Source organism: Dermacentor variabilis, chromosome 1 (assembly GCF_050947875.1).
Source record: "Dermacentor variabilis isolate Ectoservices chromosome 1, ASM5094787v1, whole genome shotgun sequence".
NCBI classification, from domain to species: domain Eukaryota; kingdom Metazoa; phylum Arthropoda; class Arachnida; order Ixodida; family Ixodidae; genus Dermacentor; species Dermacentor variabilis.
In genome coordinates, this window is record NC_134568.1 from 57,802,931 (window position 1) to 57,816,075 (window position 13,145).

The window sequence follows — 13,145 nt, forward strand, 5'->3', positions numbered from 1 at the left end:
GTTCGTTTTTGTGGAAAAGACAGAAACTAGAATTCTTTTTTTTTATTTTCTTTGCTAAGGTGTGCTAACAGCCAGCTCTTTGCACGTGTCACTTCAGCATGGCACAGAATACCTTGGACTGTACAATGCATAATGTTCGTGTGTGCTCGAAGACCCGACTTATATAGGCCCTTTAATGAGCGAGCTCGAGTCCGGCCCGGGCCCGTGGCTTTAAACCCGAACCCGGCCGGGGCCCACAACTTCTAGCCCAGGCCCTGGCCCGTACGGTGCACTAAACACACCACCTAGACTAACTAGTTGGTATTGGGGACTATCCGCGAGTTGTGGAGCCCGTCCTCTTGCGGACAGACAGCTAGGTGCGCAGAGAGCGCTGATCAGGGCTGGAGTGTCTGCGGGCGAAATGTCTGTTCCGTCTTACGGCTGGAACGGTAAGTCGAACGAGGTTCAGAAGTGTAGCACAAGGGCAAGAAAATAAAGGAACGTTGGTAGAAGAGTGGACAGTAGCTGGACCAACATAAGCTGGGGACAGCAAAGCCACAGGGGAGCCGTCAATGCACAAATCCATACTTGCCAACTCTCCCGATTTTTTTTATGTTTACGAATTTTGGCTCATTCTACGATTTTATGAATGTTGCATCAAGTTTTACAAAAAAAGAAATTACGTTCGTGAATGCTTTTTTCAGTTCTGTTGAAAGATAAGGCGGCGCACGCACGATTACAAGAATGCACGCAAAAAAAAAAAAAACATTGTGATGGTACTTGCGCCACCCTCTTAACAGCAGCGCAGAATGCCATTTACAGGAAGCGTGCTTGCTTATTCGAGCAAGCTTATTCACATAAGTTCTTGAAGCAGGCAAAATCGCCAGCAGCAAAAGCGCTTAAAGAACTCTGCTGTAATCTGAAAACAATGTTACGATGTCGACAAGTTCACCAAAGCAGTCCTGAACTCTTCCGAATGGCAATTTCCTAGACCGACTCGAGCGCAGTGCTTCCTTCCAATGACGCTGATGATGTACACAAAGCGCTGATAAAGAAAGTAAAACCAACGCACAAACAATGTTACGCTCTCGTAGACCAAGTTCTGGCGAACCGTCGTTACGCAAGACCTACTAAGCAATAAAGACAAATGAAAAAGATGTACGGTCAATTTCTAAAATATCGGGAGGCTGAAAAGTTGCTCATTTACAAAAAAAATATAAAAACTGATTAAACTTAGAATTGCGGTATGCAAAGTTGAAATATTTTAATAATGTTTTCTCTCATTCGTCCAGTCGAAATGCTACTGTTCAGTGGGCTGAATTACATAAGCTTCTCAATTTTCGAAACAAAGGATAACATAACATCAATACGAAAAGATGGACTTGTTCTAAGCGGTACTCAGCTTTCGAACGAGTTCAACGAATTATTCGTAAATGTTACTAGAACGCTTTCCTAGCTGCCCATCTGATTCACCTTCAGGCGTCGTCTAACAGGCACCATTTGCTTTAGAGTCCCTGTTTGTGTATCCTGCGACTGAAACAGAAATAATGACAGTATTTAAATATATTCGGCGGAGTAAATCTGAGGATAAAGATGGCTTTCAAGTAAAACGTTTTAAATATGTGATTGATATATCTTGGCCCCGGTGTTAGCCCACATTACAACCTCGCAGTGAGCATTGGTACCTTACCCCTTGAAGTGTAAATTTCCAAGGCTGTTGCTTTACGTAAAGGAGGCTCTTAGCCAGACAAGTCCAATTATAAACCGATTTCAATCCTTCCAGTTTTTAGCATTTGTTTGGCAAAACAACTGGTTCTTGGGAGTTATGTAAAGTTTTCCAATGGGGGGGGGGGGGGGTGGCTTTCGATCTGCTCGACCATCATTTATTAATGCACAAACTTAATCGAAACGGCATCAGAAGAACTGGTTTAGCCCTTATAAAGTCTTATCTCAGTTATCGCTAACGAATGGTGGTTCGCAATTTTTCATAATCAACATTAAAACCACTTATATCCGTTGTACCACAAGACAGTATACTAGGTTCCCTGCTGCTTCTGGTATACGTCATTGATATATTCTACAACCCCGTATCGGTTAATCTAGTCACGTACACAGCTGATCTATGTTAGTTTCCGGCGCCACTAAGCATGATTACCCATGCATGGCAACACTTGCGTCAGTGGTCACCAAAAAACTGCCAAAAAATGAACACTAATAAGACAAAAGCAATATACCGTGCAAAAAAAAGCGTTCGTAGTAATTTCACTTTTGTTATGCGTAACAACGTATTTGAAGTTGTGTCGTGAATTAAATGATTGGGTGTTGTTTTTTTCCGATGCACTTACTTGGGATGCACATATTGGTTCCTTATGTCGACTGAGACATGTGCTGTTAGCACGAGTGAAAATACTTATTTCTAATGCGTTCTTTTTACCAAAAATCACTTACTGCTTGTCTGTATGAGGAACAACGAATAAACAGAATAATCCAAAGCTGCTACTTGCACAAAAGTGGGCTCTCAGACTTATCGGTAATGTAACATGGCACACACATACTAAACAATACTGCACAAAGCTTAAAACACTGAAAATAACTGCGCTACATGTTTTCAGAATGATCTGCATGTACAAGACTGCTGTACAAACTACTAATTTTGAACTGTGCATAAGTGCACATGGAACTAATAAATTAGACCCTGATGTACTTGTTTATAACGTACGTCACCATGCTTCCTGGTCTTTATAACCCTTGGTCGCACCATGTACATATACACCGTTACACTTGATCTTACCACATTATCTTAATATCCTTGAGCGGAATAAAGTTTTACTTGAAGAATTATGGTAATGAAATTTGTAGCAACAAAACTGTGCAGACCGTCAAGACCGTCAAAAATTCAGGACAGGAAAAAAACTTTGTTTAGATATGTTTCTTTTTTTTCTGCGAAGATACATAAGGATGGCTGCCCCCTTGGTTTGATTATTTCAAAGAAGGAAACATGGCAGAAATGTTTAGGTCTACTCCTACAAGATAAGTTCACTACGCTAAAAATTGAAGACCCAAATTTCATGCAGGTTGTCGAATATTGTCGGCCTTTTTCGATCGATATAAAATATCTTTTTTACTCTTTACCGCGAGATACACTATTGTGTGTTGAAGATGCCTTTGCCAAGTTAAGTGCCGTTTCCTTTCTAAACAGTTCTGGAGCATTCATTAGTGCTTTTTTGGAATTGCTTGAGGTGTATCTAAGATCTACCTTTGTCCATGTGGGACAAAGGTATTTACCTGCAAAAAAAAAAAAAGCGGAATTTGCAATGGGTCATGTATTGCCCCTGTCCTTAGTGACCTATTTTTAGCGATGCATGACATGGATATAAACAAATGTCTCGAAGGAATAAAGGTAATCCAAGTTTTTAGATTTGCAGACGACTTTCTATCATCATTGACAACGCCAAAGCGGTTTTTCATCAAGCAGCTGGAAACATGCTTGACATTTTCAAGCGAAACTTAACACCTTTAATTTTGACGCATGAACTGCCTGAGAAGAATTCCATTAGGTTTTTAGTGATACGACGAATTTTTTTTTAATGATCACGTATTTTGGGGTTATGAAACAAGAGCAAGAAATGCTTTATTACCCGCTGTATCTGCACACTCCAAGCTCGTGAAGCGTAGCATTGTTAACTACAGCTTTACTAATGTTATAACGAAATATTGTCAACATATGATCCAAGAAAGCCTCGCACTTCAAAATAGACGGCTGTATGATGCGGGCCGAGGGCCTGTTGCAAAAAAAAAAAGAGAGAACAGTCGGGCAATCTGAGAAGAAAGATGTGGCAGGTTTGGTTGCACGCAAGAAAATGGCCGTTATTCCGCATATCCACCAGGCTTCCCATAACTTGAAGAAGATTGGAAAACGCGTAGGCGTTGATGTTCTGTTTTCGGCTCCGCTAAAACATTCAGTCCTTTGCTAGAAAACAAACCCGTGCAATGGCTTCAAGATTCAACACCAAAAACATTTTGTCTCTTGCGACGAGGGTGTCGTTCATCGCGTGCCGTTGTCTTTCGGACCAGAATACAATGGACAGACTGGCAGATGCATAAACACCAGCATAAAATAGCACAAGCATATAAGTGACGGTAATCAGGGCAAGCTTAGCTTACGTTGCCGTAAAGGTGATGATAAGCCTACGCGTCGTCGTACCGAGCCATGCGTGCCTGAGAAAAAAAAAAAAAGCTGGATTGTTCCTCGACACAAGGATCACTTACATTAACCAAGGAAGAGCTAAGGTTTTTAGGTTGTTGGTGATTAGGAGCTTGGGGATATCACCTTGTGCCACTCATGCTGATTGTTATTTTTCTTTTCCTTTCTCCTTTCCCCCCCCCCCTTTCCTGCTGGCGCTTCGTATATGTACATATGCCTAGCATAAACAGTTGGAAATCAGCGCTCTTTTCACCCGGTCTATATCGTCGTCCCTTCCTTATTTTTCGCGCTGTTACATAAGTTGCCACTCTCAGCTCTCTGAGAACAGAGGGTCTACACTCTACGTTTCGTAAAACGCCTGAATCAAGACAACACTCGACGTCCTCAGGACGTCCTCAAATGACACAAACGTCCTCACAGTTTTACGACGTCCTCGGTACATCCTCGGGACAACATTCACGGGTTCATCCTGAAAACATCTTTTGCAGGGTTTATTGAGGATGTCTGATTATCTAAAGAACGTCCACTACAGTTCATCTTGAAGACATTTAGTTATATGTTAGAAAAAAACCCCTGAAATTGAAATATTTGTGATTGTTTCGGTTGATGAATGAAAAATTAGGTGCTATACTTCATGTGACATTGTTACTACTCCGTGAAGCTTGATTTTGACTTTTTTTTTTCGTTGAGTTAAACCTTGATCAACTGCTCTTGATACCTCACCACTGTTTTTGATTGCACCATTTTTTGAAATTTGTATCGTTGCGAGTACCCGCGGGCGATAGCATTTGTGGTTGGCAATGAAAGAATGAACCAGCAAGGTATCCTGCGATATGTCAGCGACCAAGCCATCTCATTTTCTTTCCTTGCTGGCACCGTCGTGTCTGGCACATTGGCACTTTCGATTTGAAAAGTCAAGCCAGGCCAGTCCAAGCCAAGGGCAGCATTGGAGGAAAACAGGACAGCCGGACAGCGGGTAAGTCTCTCACATATTTTTCAGGGTGACAGAAAGTGAAACGCAGGTTTTTACGGGGAGGAAACAGACGCATAAGCGCATGTTTTCACTAAGCGAACAACGTAGACAGAACCTTCATCAATTACATAGTGGAATCAGACGGCTTCGCGCGACTTTGCCATGGAGCTCATTTGGTCGGATGGAACGGGTGCTGGAACTCACGGTATCGCTTCGCCTGTAGAATAGAATCACCAAAGCTTCTCTCCACAGGTTTGACATTTTATGCCGGGTCGCGAAAGTAGACAGTTTCAACGTGATGGTTTCAGCATTTCTGGCGATCGCTTCATGGTTCAACGCCGCTGTAACATCACTCTCAACCTCTTCGCGCTTTTTTTAACAACAGTAGCATTGTTCCAAATGTCCAAGCAATCCGACAATTTAGCACTGACCGGACTCAAATATCGCGCTATGTCGGCCTCTAAGCTAGGTGCAGGTATACTTAATATTTTTGCTAAATCCTGTCCCGGCTAAGAAAGTGAAAAATATTCGTTATGAAAAAAAAACACACACACATTGACTGGATTGATTTTGCCATAAAGAACAACATCAGATCACCAGTAGTCAATTGCTTTGGTGTTTCATGCAATAATTTTGTGCTTCAGTGCTTCCATGTATGTAGCATAAACACTTTCGTTTGTCATTTCTCTGTATTTGGGTGTAAGTTGTTTTTGACGATGTGCTGTTTATTATTTCTTTCAGTATCTCCTATGGGCTCTCGCGCTTCAGTTTTTTTTTTTTTTTGGATAAAGACATTTCAAGCGGAGAAGTCCCCTGACTTTACCATGCTTCTTTCAACCTTTCAACCTTTCTTGTCAGTGCGACATGCACCTTTATTAAGTGAAATTAATAAAAGGCTGTTGTGTGCATCACTATGAGTGTATATACCTTATCATTTCGCGTGGTCCTCTGCAACAGGCCTCAAAAGTATGGTCTGTCAAGCAGTAAGTGCATGCTATAGTTTTAAGCCTGAATTTCTGACTTAGTGGACGGAAAACAGCTTACTTTAGTTAATAAAATCTCGGATTTTTACTGGGCGCAGCGAATGTTTAGGTCTTTAAAATGTCTTCAACGTGTACTGAAAAGATCCTCGAATGCTCTTCTGAGAACGTCGTGAGGATGTGCTGAGGCCATACAACAGGACTTCATAGGGATCTTTTGAGGCTCATGTGGGGACGTCCTGAGGACGGCTAAACGTCGTCAATTGTATGTCCCAAGGATGTGCTGCGGATGTGATTGTGTTGTCTGGGCAAATAAGATGAAAATGAGTATTCAGTAGTTATCTGGCAAATTAATGATTTATAAAGCGGAAGCTTTAAATTTTCGCCACTCGTTACCCATAACGTGGCCTCAATTTTCACCAAATGTAAACTAAGTGTCCCGTATGCAGTTCTCTCGGCACACTGGGAAAGATTGTATTTAACGCTTTCAAGCAATTGTATAATGTTTATTTATTTATTAAGTGAAATTAATAAAAGGCTGTTGTGTGCATCACTATGGGTGTATATACCTTTTCATTTCGCGTGGTCCTCTGCAACAGGGCTCAAAAGTATCGTCTGTCACGCAGTAAGTGCATGCTATAGTTTTAAGCCTAGGTATTTATTTATTTATTTATTTATTTACGCTGGTATCTCAAAGGCCCCGCTATCAAAGGCCGTAATTTATTAACCAACATTAAACTTTGCGTGCACATCAGTTATAACGTTCTCCTTATTTTCCTTATAACGCTCTGGCGTGCTTTACATGCGTAATTTACTGAATGGCCGCAGATAACACAGACGCCTTAAACTTTGCGTATACACGTCACTCACAACAATATGCCCAGTATCCCCTCTAAGTATAAACATGGTGCCTCATGCTTTAATTCACCGAGGACACCGAGAAACCCGACTGCGCACCTCGTATCATGGGAACAGGGTGAAAATGAGTCTTCAGTAATTAACTGCAAAGCTCATAATTACCTCAGAAACATTAAACTTTGGCCACGCACAGCATGTTCCTTTTTGCCGGATTCAGATCCCCAGGACACAGGGAAACAATATGTATATAACAGCTGTATAACGGCTTCAAGCGCTTTAAAAGTTCTTTTCAAAACCCGCGATTGCCCGATGCTTCTGATACTTTGCTCGCACATCACCCATAAAGTTCCCATCACCGTATTCCTTCGAAATGGAAACTATGTGAGACGTTCAATTCTTTCAGGACATCCGGAAAACTTCACATGCGTGGTTCGTCAACACCCTTCTGACGCTCTAGAACGCTTGTATGAGTCATCATCATCATCATCTTCTTCATCAGCCTATTTTACGTCCACTGCAGAACGAAGGCCTCTCTCTGCGATATCAAATTACCCCTGTCCTGCGACAACCGATTCCAATTGTAGCGCCCGCGAATTTCCCAAATTTCATCGCTCCACCTAGTCTTTTGCCGTCCTCGCCCGCGTTTCCCTTCTCTTGGTACCCATTCTGTAGCCCTAGTGGCCCAACTGTTGTCTATTGTCTAACCTGCGCATTACATGACCTGCCCAGCCTCATTTTTTTATCTTAATGTCAATTAGAATATCGGGTATACCCGTTTGCTCCCTCATCCAAACCGCTCTTTTTCTGTCTCCTAACGTTATGCCTAGCATTCCTCGTTCCATCGCTTTTTGCGCGGTCCTTAACTTGGTCTCAAGCTTCTTTGTCACTCTCCAAGTCTCTGCCCCATAGTATTTTCCTGCAAAGCTGCACAGTTTAATTGATCGTACATCGCCTACAACTTAACCATATCACCATGCCAATTGAATCTCGGCGTCTACGTTTAGTAGTTCTACCATGGCACCGAGCAAACAAAGCACGCGCTTCATATACCGAGCGTTTCAGCGAACACATTCAAATTTTTTTTACAAATTGCCTTTGGCAGATAGCACAACTCGAGACCATGAGCTGGTCTACTCGAAGGGGCGGACATTACTTGCAAAAAATGAAAAAATAAGATGCATAATCGACTAGTAAACATAATTTAATTAATGGAATTTTTAACTAATCACCTTACGGCACATATTAAAATTTACAATTTCTAGCGGGTGAGACTGCAAGGGATATCCACTCGAAAATAATTGTATGGACGACACCATTTACGAGATATGCGCCGTCAAACTTGCGGCAAAAGTGCCCTGTCGTTCCACTTACTTTCTTAATAAAGCGTCACTTTATGCATTCCTGATTCCTGATTTCAGGAATGCATAAAGTGACGCTTTATTAAGAAAGTAAGTGGAACGACAGGGCACTTTTGCCGGATCAGGAACACCTTAGACTTCTGTCAACCAAAGGACCAGGCAGGATTCCGTAAAGGCTACTCAACAATAGACCATATTCACACTATCAATCAAGTGATAGAGAAATGTGCAGAATATAACCAACCGTTATATATAGCTTTCATTGATTACGAGAAAGCGTTTGATTCAGTCGAAACCTCAGTAGTCATGGAGGCATTACGGAATCAGGGTGTAGATGAGCCATATGTAAAGATACTGGAAGATATCTATAGCGGCTCCACAGCCACCGTAGTCCTCCACAAAGAAAGCAACAAAATCCCTATAAAGAAAGGCGTCAGACAGGGAGATACGATATCTCCAATGCTATTCACAGCATGTTTACAGGAGGTATTCAGAGGCCTGGAGTGGGAAGAATTGGGGATAAAAGTTGATGGAGAATACCTTAGCAACTTGCGATTCGCTGATGATATTGCCTTGCTTAGTAACTCAGGAGACCAATTGCAATGCATGCTCACTGACCTGGAGAGGCAAAGCAGAAGGGTGGGTCTGAAAATTATTCTGCAGAAAACTAAAGTAATGTTTAACAGGCTCGGAAGAGAACAGCAGTTTACGATAGGTAGCGAAGCACTGGAAGGGGTAAGTGACTACATCTACTGAGGGCAGGTAGTGACCACGGATCCGGATCATGAGACTGAAATAACCAGAAGAATAAGATTGGGCTGGGGTGCGTTTGGCAGGCATTCTCAAATCATGAACAGCAAGTTGCCACTATCCCTCAAAAGGAAAGTGTATAACAGCTGTGTGTTACCAGTACTCACATATGGGGCAGAAACCTGGAGACTTACGAAAAGGGTTCTGCTGAAATTGAGGACGACGCAACGAGCTATGGAAAGAAGAATGATGGGTGTGACGTTAAGGGATAAGAAAAGAGCAGATTGGGTGAGGCAACAAACGCGGGTAAACGACATCTTAGTTGAAATCAAGAAAAAGAAATGGGCATGGGCCGGACATGTAATGAGGAGGGAAGATAACCGATGGTCACTAAGGGTTACGGACTGGATTCCAAGGGAAGGGATGCGTAGCAGGGGGCGGCAGAAAGTTAGGTGGGCGGATGACATTAAGACGTTTGCAGGGACAACATGGCCACAATTAGTACATGACCGGGGTAGTTGGAGAAGTATGGGAGAGGCCTTTGCCCTGCAGTGGGCGTAACTAGGCTGATGATGATGATGATGATGATATGCATTGAAACACAAAAGTAACTGGAACGAAAATGCATTCCTACGCAAAGTTCGCGAATTATTATTTTGAAACTGGCGTCTTTCTGAGAATTCGTTCAAGTGGATCCGCCTTGCGAAGTCCCCAGTCAGAATTTGTAAATTGCGATATGTAATTGTGATAAGTAATTGCGATATGTAATGTGGAATTGTAATATGTAATTAGGTAAAAACTTAATTCGTGATTTTTGTTAATTAGCTGGTTATGCATTTCAGTTTTTTGTGCACGGAATGTCCGCCTCTTCGAGTAGACCAGCTCATACACTACAGTTGTGCTATCTGCAGACACAGCCAATTTAAAAAGCACTTTTAACGTGTTCGCTGAAATTCCCGGTATCACGCCCCTAACGAAGAAGAAAACGAGCATTCAGTAATTATTTTTATGCCCATAATTAGCTTGCACACTTCACACTTTCGGTAAACATCATCAAAAAATGGCCCCTATGTTCTCCAGATATAAAATTCCGGACGCCTTTGGTAGCCGCAATTTTCAGAATTTTCCCCCGCAATATCGGGAGTAATCCGGGGAAAATTTGCAAGCGTTTCATATAACGCCTTCAAACAGACAGAAAACGAGTCTTTAGCAGTTTTCATTCATCCCCCAATCAACGCACACACTTCAGTTTTTGCCCGCACTTCATCCGCTAACGCTGTTTTTCATGAATGTTTACTAATATCTTGTCATGTGAAGCCAACAAAGACACCAAGGACAACATAGGGGAAATTACTTGTACTTATTAATTGAAGCAAAGAAATTATAAATTAGTGGCATTGAAAGTGGCTGAAAAACAACTTGCTGCAGGTGGGGAACGATCCCATGTCTTCGCATTACGCATGCGATGACATGGGCCCATCGGGGGCAAGTTGTTTTTTCATCCACTTTCATTGCCATTAACTTATTATTTGTTTAATTCAATTAGTAAGTGCAAGTAATATTCCCTATATTGTCCTTGGCGTCTTTTTTTATTGGCTTCTCATTATGTAAACCCCCTTTCTTCTCGTTCTTTACTAATAGCTTGCGTAGCCCAAATTAAAATGGTCGTACTTTTTGTTCCCGCTAATACAAGTGTAAAGAATTAGACAGTAGTCTGAACAATAAATAGGCAGCAAAATTAAGTTACAAATTACAACTTAACATTTTTCGTAGACATATTCTATGTTAAAGGTTTTTCTATCTCATATGAAAATGGGTTCGTTTCATTTCTTTTTTTTTGTTCTCGCTAATACCATGACTAAGAAATTACAGTAATACGTACATAGGTGCCGACTACATGGGGGGGGAGGCTCCGGGGCCCGAGCCCCCTCCAGGGTTTTCCGGACTAAAGTGTCATTACCAGAGTTTTATCATACGAAGCCAACAAACAAAGACACCAAGGACAACACAGGGGCAATTACTTTTGCTTAATCATTGAATTAAAGAAATGAAAGTGGATGAAAAAACAACTTGCCGCAGGTGGGGAATGATCCCAGGTCTTCGAATTACGCGTGCGATGCTCTACTAATTGAGCTACGGCGGCACCGCTTTTCCATCTACATTCTAGGATATTTATGCGTTACTACGATAACTAACCCTTGGAGTGTTAGCTAGCGCCACCACTCACAAACCTTGGCGGCGGATGTGGAACATCCTGTGGAACAGGCGTCACGAGTACGTCAAGAGAACGTCACGAGTAGAACCAAGATTTAAAAAAAAACACAATGCGCTACTCGAAAAAAACCTAGTGCATATTGTTTCCAGTACAATGAAGTAGCTGCCAGTAATTTTTTGATTACTGAAATTTAATTTGATAATTGTAAATAATTATCTGATTCTAGATTTACTATTGTAATTATCAAAGTGTCAATGAGGCACCTGTAGGCACAGTTAAGGGACATCTAATTTTGGTATTTTCAGCGACGTACTAATTTTTGCGACTGATAAGTAAACCCTGTGAAACATGAAGAATACCACGTGACTGCGCTCCCACCACATCATAAAGAAGCGCCCTCGAACAGGGTCCCTCTGAGTTAGCGGTCAGTAAATGGGATATTATAGGGCTCAGTGAGGTTAGGAGGACAAAAGAAGCATATACAGTGCTAAAAATCGGGCACGTCCTGTGCTACCGGGGCTTAGCGGAGAGACAGAACTAGGAGTCGGATCCCTGATTAATAAGGATATAGCTGGTAACATACAGGAATTATATAGCATTAACGAGAGCGTGGCAGGTCCTGTTGTGACACTTAATAAGTGGTACAAATTGAAGGTTGTACAGGTCCACGCGCCTACATCCAGTCGCGATGACCAGGAGGTCGAAAGCTTCTCTGAAGACGTGGAATGGGCGATGGGTAAAGCCAAAACAGAATACACTATACTGATGGGCGACTTCAATGCCAGGGTAGGCAAGAAGCAGGCTGAGACGAGTTAGTGGGGGAATATGGCATAGGCTCTAGGAATAGCAGAGGAGAATTATTAGTAGAGTTTTCAGAACAGAATAATATGCGGATAATGAATACCTTCTTCCGCAAATGGGATAAACGAAATTGGACGTGGAGGAGCCCGAATGGGGAGACTAGAAATGAAATAGACTTCATGCTCTGCGTTAACCCTGGCATCATACAAGATAGGTGCGCTGCATAGACCATAGGATGGTAAGATCTCGAATTAGCGTAGACTTGAGGAGGGAACGGAAGAAACTGTTACTTAAGAAGCCGATCAATTAGTTAGCGGTAAGAGGGAAAATATAGGAATTCCGGATCAAGCTACAGAAGCGGCACTCTGCTTTAACTCAGAAAGAGGACCTAAGTGTTGAAGCAATGAACGACAATCTTATGGTCATCATTAAGGAGCATGCAATAGAAGTCGGTGGTAACTTCGTTAGACAGGATACCGGTAAGCTATCGCAGGAGACGAAAGATATGATTAAGAAACGCCAATGTACGAAAGCCTCTAACCCTACAGCTAGAATAGAACCGGCAGAACTTTCCAAGTTAATCAACAAGCGTAAGATAGCTGACACAAGGAAGTATAATATGGTTAGAAGTGAGCATACTCTCAAGAACGGAGGAAGCCTAAAAGCAGCGAAGAAGAAACTAGGAATAGGCAAGAATCAGATGTATGCGTTAAGAGGCAAAGCCGGAAATATCATCACTAATATGGATAAGATAGTTCAAGGGACTGAAGAGTTCTATAGAGATTTATACAGTACCAGAAGCACCCACGAAGTTAATGGAAGAGGGAATAGTCTAGAGGAATTCGACATCCCACAAGTAACGCCGGAAGAAGTAAAGAAAGCCTTTGGAGCTATGCAAAGGAGGAAGGCAGCTGGGGAGGATCAGGTTACAGCATATTTGTTGAAGGATGGTGGGGAGATGGTTCTAGAAAAACTGGCCACCCTGTATACGCAATGCCTCATGACTTCGAGCGTACCGGAATCTTGG

At 42.1% G+C, this 13,145-nt stretch overlaps 1 long non-coding RNA gene across 1 annotated transcript; it reads left to right on the forward strand.

Moving 5' to 3' along the window:
* The first annotated feature begins 4,896 nt into the window (after nucleotides 1-4,896).
* Nucleotides 4,897-6,067, forward strand: LOC142571289 (uncharacterized). The gene is made up of 2 exons (XR_012825837.1): nucleotides 4,897-5,159; nucleotides 5,898-6,067. It is a non-coding gene; the product is annotated as an uncharacterized LOC142571289 (long non-coding RNA).
* Nucleotides 6,068-13,145: the final 7,078 nt, after the last annotated feature.